The sequence below is a fragment of the Chiloscyllium punctatum genome, chromosome 17 (assembly GCF_047496795.1).
Source record: "Chiloscyllium punctatum isolate Juve2018m chromosome 17, sChiPun1.3, whole genome shotgun sequence".
Taxonomy (NCBI): domain Eukaryota; kingdom Metazoa; phylum Chordata; class Chondrichthyes; order Orectolobiformes; family Hemiscylliidae; genus Chiloscyllium; species Chiloscyllium punctatum.
The window spans coordinates 55645854-55664852 of NC_092755.1; positions in this window are offsets into that span (position 1 = coordinate 55645854).

Genomic DNA, 18999 nt, shown 5'->3' on the forward strand with positions numbered 1-18999 from the left:
TATCTTCTGCAGCAGCCTTTTGAGCAGCACTTTGTCAAATATTTTCCAGAAATCCAGATACACCACATCCATTGGTTCTCCGTTGTCCACCACGCTCATAACATCCTCAAAGAATTCCAGTAAATTAGTTAACCATGACCAGTTTTTCATGAACCCATGCTGCATCTGCCTGATAGAACAATATCTACACAAATGTCTCACTATTTCTTTGTTGATGACAGATTCAAGCATTTTCCCCACTACAGAAGTTAAACTAACAACCCTTTACTTACCTGCTCTTTTGTCTACGTCCTTTTTTAAAACAGTGACGTCACATTTGCTGTTCTCCGATCTGGCGAAACCACCCCAGAGTCCATTAAATTTTGGCAAACTACCACAAGCTCATTTGCCATCATCTCCCCCTTCCCCAACCATGTCTTTTAGTACTCTGGGAGGTATTCCTTCAGGGCCAGGAGACTTGCCTACCTTTAGGCCCACTCGCCTGTCCAACACTTCCCTCTTCAGTGATCAAGCTCATTTCTAAGTCCTCACCTGCTATAGCTTCCTTGTCATTAATTAGTGGCATGTTATTTGTGTCTTTCACTGTGAAGACTGACATAAAATACTGTTCAATGCCTCAGCCATTTCCTCATTTCCCAATATTAAATTCCCTTTCTCATCCTCGAAAGGATCAATGTTTACCCAACCACCCTTCTTTGTTTTATATATTTGTAGAAACTTTTCCTGCACGTTTTTTAAAATTTTGTTTACTCTCATAGTCAGTCTTACTTTCCTTTCGAGGTTTTTCATGGTTTTCTGTTGGCCTTCAAAGATTTCCCCTACTTTCCCTCTAACCTTTGCCACTTTGTATGCATTAGCTTTCAATTTGGTACCCTCCTTTATTTCCTTAGTTATTTACGGCTGATTATCCCTTTTCCTACAGTCCTTCCTTTTCTCTGGGATGTGCTTTTGCTGAACACGGTGAAAAATCATTCCTCCACTGTTCCTCGATTGTCCCATCATACAGTCTTTGCTCCCAGTCTACCTTAGCCAACACCTCTCTTATCCCATTGCAGTCACTGGTATTGGATTTTACCTTCTCACCCTCCATCTGTATTTTAAATTCAATCATAGTATGATCGTGCTTTCCAAGAGGATCCCTCACGCAGAGATAATTAATTATTCCCATCTCTATTACACTGCATCAGATCGAGGACAGCTCATGGGTTCCAGAACATGAGGAAACTATCATAGATACATTCTATGAACTCCTTTTTAAGGCTATCTTGACCGACTTGGTTTGCCCAATCTTTTTGTAGATTAAAATTCCCCATGATGTTATTCTTTAGTGGCTATAGACAATGCCTATCAGTAATTATTTCCCCTTACTATTTCTAATTTCCCCCCACATTGTCTCAACCTTTTTCTCCATAGAACCTATAGCATTTCTCATTAATGCCCTGATGACATCCTTACATATCAGAGCTACAGCACCTCCCCTTCCTTCCTTCCTGTCTGTCCTTCCAAATAGTCTGATACCCCTGCATATTTAACTCCCAAACATGAGCATCCTTCAACCGTGTCTCTGCAATGGCCACTAAATCATACCTACCCACGATAATTTGTGCCGTCATGTCATTTACCTTGTTTCAAAGGTGAGGTGCTGTATTTTGGGAAAGCAAATCTTAGCAGGACTTATACACTTAATAGTAAGGTCCTGGGGAGTGTTGCTGAACAAAGAGACCTTGGAGTGCAGGTTCATAGCTCCTTGAAAGTGGAGTCGCAGGTAGATAGGATAGTGAAGAAGGCGTTTGGTATGCTTTCCTTTATTGGTCAGAGTATTGAGTACAGGAGTTGGGAGGTCATGTTGCGGCTGTACAGGACATTGGTTAGGCCACTGTTGGAATATTGGGTGCAATTCTGGTCTCCTTCCTATCAGAAAGATGCTGTGAAACTTGAAAGGGTTCAGAAAAGATTTACAAGGATTTTGCCAGGGTTGGCGGATTTGAGCTATGGGGAGAGTCTGAACAGGCTGGGGCTGTTGTCCCTGGAGCACAGAGGCTGAGGGGTGACCTTATAGAGATTTACAAAATTAGAGGGGCATGGATAGGATAAATAGACAAAGTCTTTTCCCTGGGTTGGGGGAGTCCAGAACTAGAGGGCATAGGTTTAGGGTGAGAGGGGAAAGATATAAAAGAGATATAAGGGGCAACTTTATCACGCAGAGGGTGGTACGTGTATGGAATGAGCTGCCAAAGGAAGTGTTGGAGGCTGGTACAATTGCAACATTTAAGAGGCATTTGGATGTGTATATGAATAGGAAGGGTTTGGAGGGATATAGGCCGGGTGCTGGCAGGTGGGACTAGATTGGGTTGGGATATCTGGTCGGCATGGACGGGTTGGACTGAAGGGTCTGTTTCCATGCTGTACATCTTTATGATGCTATGAAATGCTGCAAGCATTCAGGTAAAGTGCCTGTATGTTGTAATGTTCTAACTGTGCCTGCATCCACCACTTTCTCTGGCAGTTCACTCCACACAATAAATACCCTCTATCGAAAAAGAAATTGTCCCTCATGTCCTCTGTAAAATCTTTATCCTCTCACCATACATATATGCTCCCCACCTTTGAACTCCCCCAACCTTGGGAAAAGACCCTTATTGTTCACCTTTTCTATGCCCCTCATGACACGGTGGCTCAGTGGTTGGCACTGCTGCCTCACAGCACCAGGGTCCCAGGTTTGATTCCCGCCTCGGGCGACTGCCCGTGTGGAGTCTGCACATTCGCCCCATGTTTGCGTGGGTTTCCTCCGGGTTCTCCGGTTTCCTCCCACACTCCAAAGATGTGCAGGTCAGGTGAACTGGCCGTGCTAAATTGCCCGTAGTGTTGGGTGCATTAGTGAGAGGGAAATGGGTCTGGGTGAGTTACTCTTCAGAGAGTCGGTGTGGACTGGTTGGGCCGAAGAGCCTGTTTCCATACTGTAGGGAATCTAATCTAATCTGTAAGGTCACCCCTCAACCTCCTACACTCCTGTGACAAAAGGCCCAGTCTATATTTATATCTCAAACCCTCCATTCCCAAATGCGAATAAAGAAAAGTTGTTCAGAATGGCAGACGGTGGGAGGTGGAGAACTACAGGGGCTGGAACCACTGCTATTCACAACTTTAATGAATTAGACATTCATAAAAACACTCTCTCTCAATTTGTGGATGACTCCAAATTGGGAGAATAATTAATACTGAGGAGACTTGCAATAAATTACTGGAGAACATAAACAAAATTGCAGAATGGGCAGAATTGGTAAACTAAATTCAACGTTGATAAAATACATTTTGATTGGAAGAATGAGCTTGGGATCAAGGGGGTTTCTTATTTTTTGCAAGTCTCGGTGAGACAGAGGATCACAGGGATCTTTGAGCACTATTACAACCATCAGTGATGGTTACAGCACAGCTTAGGAAGATAACGGGAAAAAAAAACCATAAGCCAAGCACTGGTCTTTAACTCGAAATGGATGAGATTGAAAAAGGGGATGTTCTGCTAAAATTATATTGAAATTTAGCTCGATTCTGTGTTCTGAAAAGGTTATTTACGTGCAGAGCAGGTTAGCGGGGACAATCCCAGGAACGTGTCGGTATCAGGAAAGGATTGATAAACAAGCTCTCTTTTTTCATTCAGAAAGAAAGCCAAAGTGTGACAGAATAACTGGCTTGAAAATTTTAGAAAATTCTGATGGAGGCAGACAAACCAGAATGCTTCCTCTTATGCAGAGGCCAGAGGCTATCAATATGGGGTGGAAGAGGGTCCTGCAGATGCTGGAGATTAGAGTCAAGATTAGAGTGGTGCTGGAAAAGCACAGCAGGTCAGGCAGCATCCGAGGAGCAGGAGAATCGATGTTTCGGGCAAAGGCCCTTCATCAGGAATGAGCATGTTGTCTGACCTGCAGTGCTTTTCCAGCACCACTCTAACCTTACCAATATGGTGGCACAGTGGCTCAGTGGTTAGCACTGCTGCCTCACAGGCATAGGGGCCCAGGTCTGATTCCTAACTGTCTGTGTGGACTTTGCCCATTCTCCCCGTGTCTGAATGGGTTTCCTGCGGGGACTCCGGTTTCCTCCCACAGTCCAGAGATGTGCAGGTCAGGGTGGATTGGCCACACTATGGTGTGCAATCTAAGTGGATTCGGGCTCCAGGAATGGGGTGGGTCTGAGTGGAGTGCTCCTCAGCGGGTTGCTGGGGACTCGATGGGCGGAATGGCCTGCTGTAGGGATTCTATGATTCAAACTCCCATTGAGTGATCTGTTTTGTGGAACACGTCTGTCCAGTTCACAAGCTTCTAGTCACCTCTCAATTCATTTCACAGCCCAGTGCATCACAGAAGCCAACCTCCTGTCCATGGACTCCATTTCCATTTCTCGTTGCCATGGAAAGGCTGCCAACATCATCAAAGACCCCTCCCACCCCGGTAATGCTCTCCTACAACCTCATCCCTCAGGCAAAAGATACAGAAGCTTGAACACACGCACCAACAGGTTCAGGAACAGCTTCTTCACTGCCGTTATTAGACTGATGAATGGACTCTCTAACTTCAAATAATGCTGACCTTGTTTCACGCACCTCCTGTGCAGTCTTATCTGTACGCCTCACTCTGTTCTAGCACCCTATGATCTGTATGTCTTTGCTTGCTATAATCTGCATGTACTGCTCACAAACAAAGCTTTTCATTGTACTTCGGTACACGTGACTGCAATACATCAAATCAAATCGTAGTGGTATTGTCCCTATCTCTGAGCCAGGAGGCTCAGGTTCAAGTTCCCATCTGCTCCAGTGGTGTGTCCTGGTTGATTAGAAAATATCGATGAATGTTTTGGGAGCAGATTAACCTGGAATGGGACAGATTATCTCATGAGGAGAGGATGGCCAGGCTAAGACTTGTGTCAGCTGGAGCTCAGTAAACTAAGAGTAAACCTGAGCCATATACAAGATTCTGAGGGGGCTTAACATCGTCGATGTGGAGAGAATATTGCCTTATATGGGAGAATCAAGGACTTGGATTCATCTCGTTTAAACAAAGATGAGGTAAATATTTGCTCACAGAGGGTTATGGGTCATTGAAGCTCTCTTTCAGAAACAGCAAAGGAAGCAGAGTCTTTGAATACTTTTCAGAGCGAGGTGGTTAAATTCTTGGGAAGCAAAGGTGTGAAAGGCTTTGGGGGGGGGGATAATTATCAGATCAGCCATAGAATTGCTGCAGTGTGGAAGCAGGCCTCTCAGCCCACACTGACCCTCCGAAGAGCATCCCACCCAGACCAAACCCTACAATCCTGCATTTCCCATGGCCAGTCCTCCTAACCTACACATTCCTGAACACTATGGGCAATTTAGCATGGACAGTCCAACTAAACTTTGGACTGTGGGAGGAAACCAACCCAGACACAGGGAGAATGTGCAAACACCACACAGACAGTCACCCGAGGCTGGTTCCTCGTGCTGCAAGGTAGCAGTGCTAACCACTGAGCCACCGTGATCCTATGAATGGTGGAGTAGGTCTCAGGGTCAAATAACACACCCCTTGTTCATGTATTCATCGTATAGATTTCCATGCCTTTACTTTTGTTCCATGATAGGTTTAATTTCTTTTACATTTCTAACTGGCGACAGATTCTGGATGTAGGTTTGCTCGCTGAACTGGAAGGTTCGTTTTCAGAAGTTTTGACCCCACACCAGGTAACATCTTCAGTGAGCCTCCGATTGAAGCACTGGTGGTGTAGCCCGCTTTCTATTAATATGTTTGAGTTTCCTAGGGTTGGTGATGTCGTTTCCTGTGGTGACATCATTTCCTATGGTGACAGACTACTGACCTGAAACACGGGCTGGTTTTCCAAATGCTGGAGGAGTCTAGAATGGATTGGGACACATATTAGAAAGCTGGTTCCCAGAGGGAATCACTGGATTTGGATGCCTCTCGAATACATTGCAATATTTAAAGGGAGGTTGGGAGGGAGGAGAGCTGGGAGCAAGCATGCAGACTGATTTACTAGTTAGGAGCAAACTACTGTACATTCTTATAACTATATTGAAAACAAAAACTGCTGGAAATCACAGCAGGTCAGGCAGCATCCATAGAGAGAGAACAAGTCTAGATGGAGGTATCGAGGAGAAAGTGAGGACTGCAGATGCTGGAGATCAGAGCTGAAAATGTGTTGCTGGAAAAGCACAGCAGGTCAGGCAGCATCCAAGGAGCAGGAGAATCGACGTTTCGGGCATCAGCTCTTCTTCCTGAAGAAGGGCTGATGCCCGAAACGTCGATTCTCCTGTTCCTTAGATGGAGGTATCACCTAGATGATGAAGAGTAATCCCGACTTGCATCCTTAGCTTGCTCTCTCTGCACGATGCTGCCTGACCTGATTTACTAGTTGCTGGATTAGTGGCGCTGGAAGAGCACAGCAGTTCAGGCAGCATCCAACGAGCAGCGAAATCGACGTTTCGGGCAAAAGCCCTTCATCAGGAATAAAGGCAGTCAGCCTGAAGCGTGGAGAGATAAGCTAGAGGGGGGTGGGGGTGGGGAGAGAGTAGCATAGAGTACAATGGGTGAGTGGGGGAGGGGATGAAAGTGATAGGTCAAGGAGGAGAGGGTGGAGTGGATAGGTGGAACAGAAGATAGGCAGGTAGGACAAGTCTGGACAAGTCAAGGAGACAGTTACTGAGCTGGAAGTTTGAAACTAGGATGAGGTGGGGTAAGGTTGTTGAGTTGGTTCATTGTTTTTTCTGAAAATTACACTTCATTTGTAAAATTCATAAGAATACATTGTGTACCTTTTCAAAGTTGGCATTACCCAAGATGCCAACTCAATCAGTTTCTTACAGTACCATATGATACTCACTTCCTCTGAAGCAAAAGCAGAGAAGCAGGAAGGGGTCAACCACAAGAGGGTGTAGTTTCAGGGGAGGGGAGGGGGGGGGTCAGGAAATTCAGAGGGGATTTCGGAAAAATCGTTTCCACTCAGCGGGCGATGGGAATGTGGAATGCACCTGCTGGGAAGGCAGTGGAGGCTGGAAAGCTTACGGGAATATTTGGATGAGTGCTTCCAACAGCATAACATTCAAGGATGTGGGACAAGTGCAGGAAATTGAGAATAGAGCACCTTTAGTGATAGTTATGTTGGTGCAGACTGAAGGGTCTTTGTGCTGTATGAATCTAAGTGCCACTGGTCAAAGCCAGATGCTGTCTCGACTTTGCCTGACAGGCCAAGTGCACCTTGAAAGAATGGCCTTAGCTGGTCTAGTGAAGGCCAGTCGGGGTGTCACATACTGTGGGGATCATGGTTACTGCGGGCTACACAGTGTGACCAATACAAAAAGGACCACAGTTGGAGGAAGAAGAGTTCCTAGAATGGCACCTTTCCTCAGAGCAGCATGTAGAAGAGGAGGAGAATGAGGCTACCCACGAGGAGCCCGGCCCCTTCTCTGTGCTGCGCTGATTGAGAGGAGACAGCGATGTACCCCATCCTGCTGCTGGGGGTCTGCCTCCATTTACGTGCCAACCCCAGCCTCGACCTGGAGGTCTGTTTGCCCCAGCAGCACCAGGACCATTTCCTTTAATGGACAATGCCACTGCATTGACTTTCCCTCTGAAAAGGCTGGTCATAGATTAGATTGAGATGGGCAGCCACTTGATTGCGGAGTCCCCTTCTGGTCCTGTTTCCTAATTCACTTTCACAGGACTGAGACGTCTCCACCTCTTTTTACACAAAACTGAATGCTCCTTTGGAAGGTACAAAGCATCAAACAATCTCTGTAATCACAGTAGCCCACATTCTCATTCCTCACAGACATATACAGACATGTAAACACAGATACCAAAACCATCCACATACATACAGGTATTCAGGCTCCCTATCTCTCACTCACACACATACAATCAGATAGGGACACCTTCACACACAGTCAAACACACATGCACAGTCTCTCTCTCACACACACACACACACACACACAAACACACACACACACACACACACTCCTACAAACAGATAGACAGACACATACACACACACTAGGCAAAAGTGAGGACTGCAGATGCTGGAAATCAGAGTCTAGATTAGAGTGGTGCTGGAAAAGCACAGCAGTTCAGGCAGCATCCAAGGAACAGGATCTTCCTGCTCCTCGGATGCTGCCTGACCTGCTGTGCTTTTAGCACCACTCTAATTTAGACACACACACACACACACACACAAATACAGAGTCCCACACAGTCTCACACACACAAACACAGAGTCATGCACACATACACACAGACACACATACACATACACACACATACGGTCACACACACACGGTCTCACACACACACATTTACACACACACACACACACACACACACACACAGTCTCACACACACACCTTCTCACACACACACACATTCTCCCACACACACACACACCCACACACACATACCCACACACAGTCTCACGCACACACACACAGTCTCACACACACACACATTCACACACACACACACACACGGTCTCACACACACACACATTCACACACACATACACACACACACACACACACACACACATTCACACACGGTCACACACACACACACATACACACACACACACATACACACACACACGGTCACACACACACAGTCACATAAAAATACAGAGTCCCACACAGTCTCACACACACAAACACAGAGTCATGCACACATACACACAGACACACACACACATACACACACACATTCACACACACACACACACACACACACACACACACACGGTCTCACACACACACATTCACACACACATACACACACACAGTCTCTGACACACACACCTTCTCACGCACACACACATTCACACACACATATACACACACACACGGTCTCTCACACACACACACATTCACACATTCACACATACACACACATTCACACACGGTCTCTCACACACACACACAGTCTCACACAGTCTCACACACACACATACACACACACACACGCGCACACACACAGTCTCACACACACACACATTCACACACACATATACACACGGTCTTTTACACACACACACACACACACACACACACATTCACACAAAGTCTCACACTTGCACACGGAGTCACACACACACGTAATTACATATGCATAGTCACACCCACACAAAAACACAGTCATACACACACACATACGCACACAAACAGTCACATACACACACAGTTGCACACACAAATGCACAGTCACACACATACACCAAGAGACACAGAATCACACACAGATAGATAGTCATTCACACACACACAGACACACATACAGAGTCATGAACAGATAAACACACATTTAAAAAGTCACAAATCCAATGTGCACACCCTCACTGGATGGGGATAAAGACTGGCTGGCTTTACCCTTTATTTCATTCAGAGACTCTGACGCCAGGGATATCATGCTCCTGGCTACGATCGATGCAGCAAATGAACAAAACCTGCCCTCCATTCACTCCAACATACAAAATCCAACCAAACCAAACTGATTTCCCAGAGCTGCAGCCTCAGGGCATCAAGTAGCTGCCTGTGCTCTGTGTATTGGTCATGGGTCGAATTGATGGTGCAGGACAGTCAGAGTGTCTCAAGGGATTGACCTCATGGATGGAGCGTGAAGAACAAAATTGAGCAGCTCTCTCCAGTGCTCAGCAATGGCTGTGACCCGAACCAAGAACAGCTGTCCCAGCTCATCTTCACAACACAAATACACACACCCAGTGTCCAGGAAACTCATTAAGGACCTACAGTTTCTTTTTGCAATATGACTAACAATCGAAACCATGTGAAGAACTGCCTGGTCATTCATACCTCAGCTTTAATGTGGAAACCAGCATCTCAAGTTATTATTTAAAAGTGTGCTTTGCCTTGCAATAAAACGCACCACATTTTTTTCCACTGTGGGAAAGATGAACAAAAAGGAACATCAATATCGCGCATTCCAAGCTCCAAGACTCCCCTCCAGAGCACCTTACAGCCAGAGAAGAGCTATTTGAAGAACTTATTGTTACTGTTTAATGCGGGAAACACACTGTGGCTGTTCTATGCACAGTGTAATAATCACAAGGCAGTCCCCTGAGGGATAAATGCTGCCCACAGCAACCCTGGTCATGTCTGAAGCCATGCTGTGCGATCTCTTACCAGAGAGGACATTACACAACCTGGATTCTGTTTCTTATCTGCAGCACTTCCTCAGTACTGCATTGGAGAGGCAGCTTTGATTGCGCCAACACAGCTCATGGCCTTCTGAGCCACATCTAGGTGGCACGGTGGCTCAGCGGTTAGCACTGCTGTCTCACAGTGTTCGATCCCAGGCTCGATTCCAGCCTCGGGGAACTGTCCATGTGGAACAGAACACAGAACGTTACAGCACAGTACAGGCCCTTCAACCCTCGATGTTGCGCCCACCTGTGAAACCAATCTAAAGCCTATCCTACACAATTCTATTAGCATCCATATATTTAACCAATGACCATTTAAGTGCCCTCGGCGAGTCCCCTCAGTCTCCAAGACAAAAGTTCCAGCTTATCCAGTCCTTCCTATAACTCAAACTCTCTCCAGTCCCAGCAACATCCTTGTAAATTTTTCTGTACCCTGTCTAGTTTAGCTTTCACACTCTCCCCGTGTCTCCGTGGGTTTCCTCTGGGTGCTGTGGTTTCCTCCCACAGTCCAAAGGTGTGCAGGTTAGATGAATTGGTCCATAGCGTTCAGGCATGTGTAGAGTAGGTGCCCCACCACCAAAATGGACTCCATGGATCTTGCAGCAGACATGGAGGAATTCATCAGATGAATGAGACTCCGGGAATTCTTTCAAGATGCCAGCAATGAGCCCACCGAGGAATCGGAACAGTCATCACAGGGATCCGTAGAGGAGCGACCAAAGAAGGAGTCAACTTGGAGCCCACCGGAGGGCCGTTGCCCTGAGCTTGACATGTATGCTCAAACCGTCAGGAAATATATAAATGCCAGGTTCATCAGCTGCACCTACAAGATAGAGCAAAACACCACCTGTTCACAACACGTGCCATCCAGGCTCTCAAAACCAATCACAACATTGGCATCAAACCAGCAGATAAAGGGGGAGCCATCATCATTCAGAACAGAACAGATTACTGCATGGAAGTGTACCGACTCCTGAACAACCAGGAACACTACAGGCAACTACCACCAATCCGACCACGGAACACACAGGTGACCTAAACACATTGACCAGGACATTGGGCCCAGTCCTTCAGAGTTCCCTAAGTGCCCTCATCCCACATACTTCTCATGCAGGTGACTTCTACTGCCTTCCAAACGTACACAAAGCCAATACACCGGGACATTCCATCGTATCAGGCAATGGGACCCTGTGTGACAACCTCTCTGGTTGTGTCCAAGGCATCTTGAAACCCATTATACAGGGGATCCCCAGCTTCTGTTGCGACACTACAGATTTCTTACAGAAACTCAGCACCCATGGACCAGTTGAACTGGGAACATTCCTCATCACAATGGACGTTTCCACACTCTACACCAGTATCCCCCACAATGATGGCATCGCGGCAACAGCCTCAGTACTCAACACCAACAACTGCCAATCTCCAAACACCATCCTACAACTCATCCGCTTTATCCTCAATCACGATGTCTTCACCTTTGACAACCAGTTCTTCATCCAGATATACAGAACAGCCATGTGGACCAAATTTGCACCCCAATATGCCAACATTTTTATGCACAGATTCGAACAAGATTTCTTCTCTATGCAGGATCTCCAACCAACATTGTACACCAGGTAGATTGATGACATTTTCTTCCTCTGGACCCATGGCGAGGAGTCACTGATAAAACTACACAGTGACATCAACAAGTTTCATCCCACCATCAAACTCACCATGGACTACTCTCCACTGTCTGTCTCATTCTTGGACATGTGCGTCTCAATCAAGGACGGACACCTCAGCACCACACTCTACCTCAAACCCACAGACAATCTCACAATGCTACACTTCTCCAGCTTCCACCCAAAACATATTAAAACAGCCATTCCCTATGGACAAGCCGTACGCATACACCGGATCTGCTCAGATGAGGAGGAACGTGACGGACACCTGGAAGTACTCAAGGATGCCCTCACAAGAACGGGGTACGATGCTCAACTCATCGACCACCAGTTCCGATGTGTGTAGGTGGAGTTTAATTCAGATAAATGCAAGGTGCTGCATTTTGGGAAAGCAAATCTTAGCAGGAATTATACAATTAATGGTAAGGTCCTAGGGAATGTTGCTGAACAAAGAGACCTTGGAGTGTAGGTTCATAGCTCCTTGAAAGTGGAGTTGCAGGTAGATAGGATAGTGAAGAAGGCATTTGGTATGCTTTCCTTTATTGGTCAGAGTATTGATTACAGGAGTTGGGAGGTCATGTTGCAGCTGTACAGGACATTGGTTAGGCCACTGTTGGAATATTGCGTGCAATTCTGGTCTCCTTCCTATCGGAAAGATGTTGTGAAACTTGAAAGGGTTCGGAAAAGATTTACAAGGATGTTGCCAGGGTTGGAGGATTTGAACGAGGGGAGAGGCTGAACAGGCTGGGGCTGTTTTCCCTGGAGCGTCGGAGGCTGAAGGGTGACCTTTATAGAGGTTTATAAAATCATGAGGGGCATGGATAGGATAAATAGACAAAGTCTTTTCCCTGGGGTCGGGGAGTCCAGAACTAGAGGGCATAGGTTTAGGGTGAGAGGGGAAAGATATAAAAGAGACCTAAGGGGCAACTTTTTCGTGCAGAGGGTGGTCCGTGTATGGAATGAACTGCCAAAGGAAGTGTTGGAGGCTGGTACAATTGCAACATTTAAGAGGCATTTGGATGGGTATATGAATAGGAAGGGCTTGGAGGGATATGGGCCGGGTGCTGGCAGGTGGGACTAGATTGGGTTGGGATATCTGGTCAGCATGGACAGGTTGGACCGAAGGGTCTGTTTCCATGCTGTACATCTCTGACTTTATGACTCTATGAACCGTAATGACCTCCTCAGGAGACAGACACGTGCTGCAACCGACAGGGTACCCTTCATTGTTCAGTACTTCCCAGGAGCTGAAAAACTATGCCATGTTCTCTGTGACCTGCAACACATTATCAATGAGGATGAGCACCTCGCCAAGACCTTCCCCATCCCTCCACTGCTCGCCTTTAAACAACCATCAAACCTCAAACACATCATTGTTTGCAGCAAACTGCCCGGCTTTCAGGACAACACCCCCAACCTTGTCACGGTAGGCGCCGCAAGATGTGTCAGAGCGTTGACATGGAAAGCACCATTACGCATGGGAACACCTCCCACCATGTACACGGCAGGTACTCATGTGACACAGCCAACGTTGTCTATCTCATACACTGTAGGCAAGGATGCCCTGAGGCATGGTACATTGGTGAGACCAAGCAGAATGGGCACCGCACAACAATCACCAGGCAAGGGTGTTCCCTCCCAGTCAGAGAACGATTCAGCGGTCCGGGACGTTCGACCTCGGACCTTCGGGTGCCCGTCCTCCAAGACGGACTTCAGGTCAGGCAACAACACAAACGTGGCTGAGCAGAGGCTGATCGCTAAGTTCGGTATCCATAGGGAGGGCCTCAACAGGGACCTTGGGTTCATGTCACACTACAGGTGACCACCATTACACTACACATACACACACACACACAGACAGACACACACACACACACACACACAGACACACACAGCCACTCCTACAGACACAGACACAGACACACACACACTCCTACAGACTCACGCAGACCCTCTCTCATACACACATGCGCACCCTCTCACAGACTTATACCCCTTTACACTCACACGCACATACACACACTCTCTCACAGACACTCATAACCCTCCCAAAAACACACACACACACACACACACACACACACATACACAACTTTGTGGGGTGAATTTGTGCTTGCAGAATTACATTTTATTTTGCTAAAAAAACTGCATGAATCCATGTAAGATTCTGTAAATCCCTTTTTTAGATTAGAATCAGTCTGAACATTGGGGCACAGACAGCCTCAGGGCACCTCACATCTTCAATGCATTATCTGAACCGACATGGCACCTATTGTTAAAGTTCACTTGAGAATGTAACTTTAAGAAAGCTCTGTGAATTTACATTTGAAACCAACATGCCAATTCCAAAAGATGAGAGACTTAACAAACAATCCAGACCTTTTTCAATATATAATTTCAGTTACATCACACATAAACTCTTTGCTATAAATTCGGTGTCCTATAATCTTATACTCCGCAACCACCTGATGAAGGAGCAGTGCTCCGAAAGCTAGTGCTTCCAAATAAACCTGTTGGAATATAACCTGGTGTTGTGTGATTTTTAATTAGGTTGGGTGTATTAGTCAGGGGTAAATGTAGGGGAATTGGTCTGGGTGGGTTACTCTTTGGAGGGTCGGTGTGGACACGATGGGCCGAAGGGTCTGTTTCCATACTGTAGGGATTCGATGCTTCTCACGGGCAAGATCATTGGATGGGATGTTTTCCACTGTCTTTCATAGCCACATGAGGCCTGGCTTTGTCGATTTATAAGTGGTTTCCAAAAGCTTCGCTCATTAGATGTTCGATTGAAAGTAATCGCGTGGATCTTGGCCCTAGTGTTTGCGGAGGTTTAACTCGAAGGAATGGACCGACTGCTCACAGTTACTCCCAGTGAGTGAGTTAGTATCACAAGGGAAAGTCAAAATAAGTCACACTGAAACGAAACACTGAGGATCGTTTTCGATCTTCTGGTCCAGGAAGTGGAGCCCATGGTGCTGCTAATCGCAACCCTGAAAACCTTAACCACTTATCACCCAGACTCCAAACTCATCTCGGCAGAATCACTGCCCCTGTCAGGGTGAGTGAGTAGGTGGCTACACAGACTGCTGCAGCTACCCCCAGGCTCTGTCACTCTTGGGGATGATGGTGGTCATGGGAAAGGGGAGCTGGGGCGTTGGTGTGGTAGTGTGCCCCTTTTCACCGTTTTCCCGAAGGCGGGTGTTGAGGTGCGGGACACCTTCCTGGCTGCTTCCCCTCCACTTTGGATGGACTTGGGCCAGTGATTCCCAGGTGTTGGTGGGAATGCCGCACTTCACCAGATTTGGAGATGCCGGTGTCGGACTGGGGTGGACAAAGTTAAAAACCACACAACACCAGGTTATAGTCCAACAGGTTTAATTGGAAGCACTAGCTTTCGGAGTGCTGCTCCTTCATCAGTTGGTTGTGGAGAACACAATTGTAAGACACAGAATTTATTAGATTAGATTCCCTACAGGGTGGAAACAGGCCCTTCAGCCCCACCAGTCCCCACCGACCCCCCGAAGACTAACCCACCCAGACCCATTTACCTCTGACTAATGCACCTAACACTACGGGCAACTTAGCATGGCCAATTCACCTGACCTGCACATCTTTGGACTGTGGGAGGAAACCGGAGCACCCGGAGGAAACCCACGCAGACACAGGGAGAATGTGCAAACTCCACACAGACAGTCACCCGAGACTGGAATTGAACCTGGGTCCCTGGGGCTGTGAGGCAGCAGTGCTAACCACTGAGCCACTGTGCTGCCCCAAAGCATTGTGGAGAATGTGGGCTTCGATCCCACTACCCCTCACATGCTAAGCAAGCACTCTACCATTTAAGATAATTCCCCGACAGCAAATATTTATAGCAAAAGTTTACAGTGTGATGTAACTGAAATTATACATCGAAAAATACCTCGATTGTCTGTTGAGTCTTTCATCTGTTCGAAGACCATGATAGTTTCACTTCTTTTATATGTAAATCACAAAAATGTTTTAAAAGTTGCATTCTCAGGTTAACTGTAACAATTGGTATTAGCCAGGTAATATGTTGAAGGTGTTGGCCCCCTGTGTTCTCTGGCTATGCCACAGTGTCTAGACTGATTCTAATCTAAAAAGTGCGATAACGGAGTTTTACATAAATTCATGCAGTCTTTGAGCAAAGTACAATGTAACTCTGCAAGTACAAATCCACCCCACAAATGTATATGTATATATGTGTGTGTGGGTCTTTGTCTGTGTCTGTCTAGGTTGGGGGGTTGTGAGTGTGAGAGAGAGTGTATATGTGTGTGTTTGTGAGTGTAGAGTATCTTAAGTCTGTGAGGGGATGCATGTGTGAGTGTGGGAGTGTGTGTGTCTGTAATCGTGTGTGTGAGTGTCTGTGTGCGTGTCTGTGTATATGTGTGTCCATGTGTATGTGTGTGTGAGTGTTTTTGGGTTGGGGGGTTGTGAGTGTGAGAGAGTGTGTATAGGTGTGTGTTTGTGAGTGTAGAGTATCTTAAGTCTGTGGGGGGTGCATGTGTGAGTGTGGGAGCATGTGTGTGTGTCTGTAATCGTGTGAGTGTCTGTGTGCGTGTCTGTGTGCGTGTCTCTGTCTGTGTGTGTATAGTGCAACGGTGATCACCTGTAATGTTTTATGAACCCAAGGTCCCGGTTGATGCCCTCCCTATGGGTACCGAACTTAGCGATCAGCCTCTGCTCGGCCACTTTTCTCTGCTGCCTGTCCCGAAGTCCACCTTGGAGGATGGTCACCCGAAGGTCCGAGGTCGAATGTCCTGGACCACTGAGGTACAAATTCATCCACAAAATATATGTATATATGTGGGTGTGGGTCTTTGTGTGTGTGTGTGTCTGTCTGTCTGTTGATTGTTGTGTGGTGCCCATTCATCTGTTGCCGTAGCCTTTGCTCGGTTTCCCCAATGTCCCATGCCTCAGGGCACTTCACCAGTGTAGCCTTGAGGAGATCTCTGAAGTGTTTCCTTTGTCCACCTGGGGCTTGTCTGCTGTTGCGGAGCTGGGAGTACAGCAGCTGCTCGGGGAGTCTCGTGCTGGTTAGGGGTAGACACAGTGCCCCGCCCATCTCAGCCGATCAAGGGGCGGGGGTAAGGAGGGAGTGGTCGGTGCTTCAATGATGGGGATGTCAAGGACACTGGTGTCAGTGCGTCTTTCTCCCCAGCGGAGTCACATGATCTTTCTCAGGCAGCATCAATGATACTGTTAACTTTAACTCCTAACACTAACTTGCTGAACCCCTGACCTGAACTTCACATATCGTACCCCAGCGTTTAACCTAACCCTCACACTTTAACCAAAGGATATCCTTTAACCTTTACCCAGAGCCCTATATCATTGTAATATCAGGCAGCCAATTGTCAGAGGGATAATCACCCATCCATATTGATCGGATCTGAGGCCAAATATCAAAGCTAAAAGGATGCAGTTCTTAATCCAGTCCACTCTTCATACGACCCATAGCTGTCACAACCTAACAGGAAAGAGGGTGACAATAATTGTGTCCTGTTGTTCTACAAACCGGCACACAACGTTCAAATGTGTGACATCACAGGATGACTAACACAATCACCAATTTGCCCGACTAACTGGTACCCAGGACAGAAGTAATTCACTGTTTTTTCAGTAAGAAAGAAAGAAAAGTTCTATTTATTCTAACCCACTTGACTTTTAACAAGAGCATTGAAAGGTAAAGATTTCTAATTTATGAAACTTAAACTATTTCCGTCAACAGTTTGCCTTCCAAACACACATACACGTATGTGCAAACACACACACTCACGCACACACGCACACGCACACATGCACACACGTGCACACACACATGTGCACACACACACTCACGCACACACATACACACGTACACGCACACATGCACATGCGTGCACACACACTCATGCACACACATACACACGTACTTGCACACATGCACATTCATGCACACACACATGCACACACATATGTGCAAACACGTGCACACACACACTCACGCACACACATATAAATGTACATGCACACGTGTGCACACACACATGCACACACGTACATGCACACGTGTGCACACACACACACTCGCACACATGCACATGCGTGCACACACGTACATGCACACACACACACACTCACGCACACGCGTACACACACACACACACACTCACGCACACACGTATACACTCACACACACACACTCACACACTCACGCACACACGTACATGCACACACACACATTCACGCACACACATACACACTCACGCACACACACACATGCACACACGTACGTGCACACACACACTCACGCACACACGTACACACTCACGCACACACGTATGTGCACACACACACACACACTCACGCACACATGTACACACTCACACACACACACACATGCACACACGTACGTGCACACACACACATGCCCACACACATTTGCCTTTAAAATAAGAAAAGGAGTCTAAGCTACCTTCTTTATAAATTTTGAGCGGTTCTGGTTTGGTCCATAACACTTTTATTGTGTGGATTTTTTTTCTCTGTCAAGCTTTCTTGGATATTTTTTCTGTTTTTCCCTCACACTGACAGAGGGAGAGATGGACATTTTCTATCTAGATTCTAGATGTTTCTGCTACTCTCCTGCACTTGGCGCATCCAGCTTTTCAACACTCCTCGGCTCAATTGTCAATCAGAATTTCCTTAACTTGAAAGATCCTCAGACTTGATTTCTCCTCTCTTCGATTCCAAATTGAATTGCATAGCTCAACAATCTGCAGATTAGATTAGGTTCCCTACAGTGTGGAAACAGGCCCTTCAGCCCAACCAGTCCACACTGACCCTCCGAAGAGTAACCCACCCAGACCCATTTACCCCTGACTATTGCATCTAACACTATGTGTACGTTAGCATAGCCAACGCACCTAACCTGCACATTCGAAACTTGAAAGGGTTCAGAAAAGATTTACAAGGATGTTGCCAGGGTTGGAGGATTTGAGCTATAGGGAGAGGCTGAACAGGCTGGGGCTGTTTTCCCTGGAGCGTCAGAGGCTGAAGGGTGACTTTATAGAGGTTTACAAAAGTATGAGGGGCATGGATAAGGTAAATAGACTCCCTGGGGTTGGGGAGTCCAGGATTAAAGGGCATA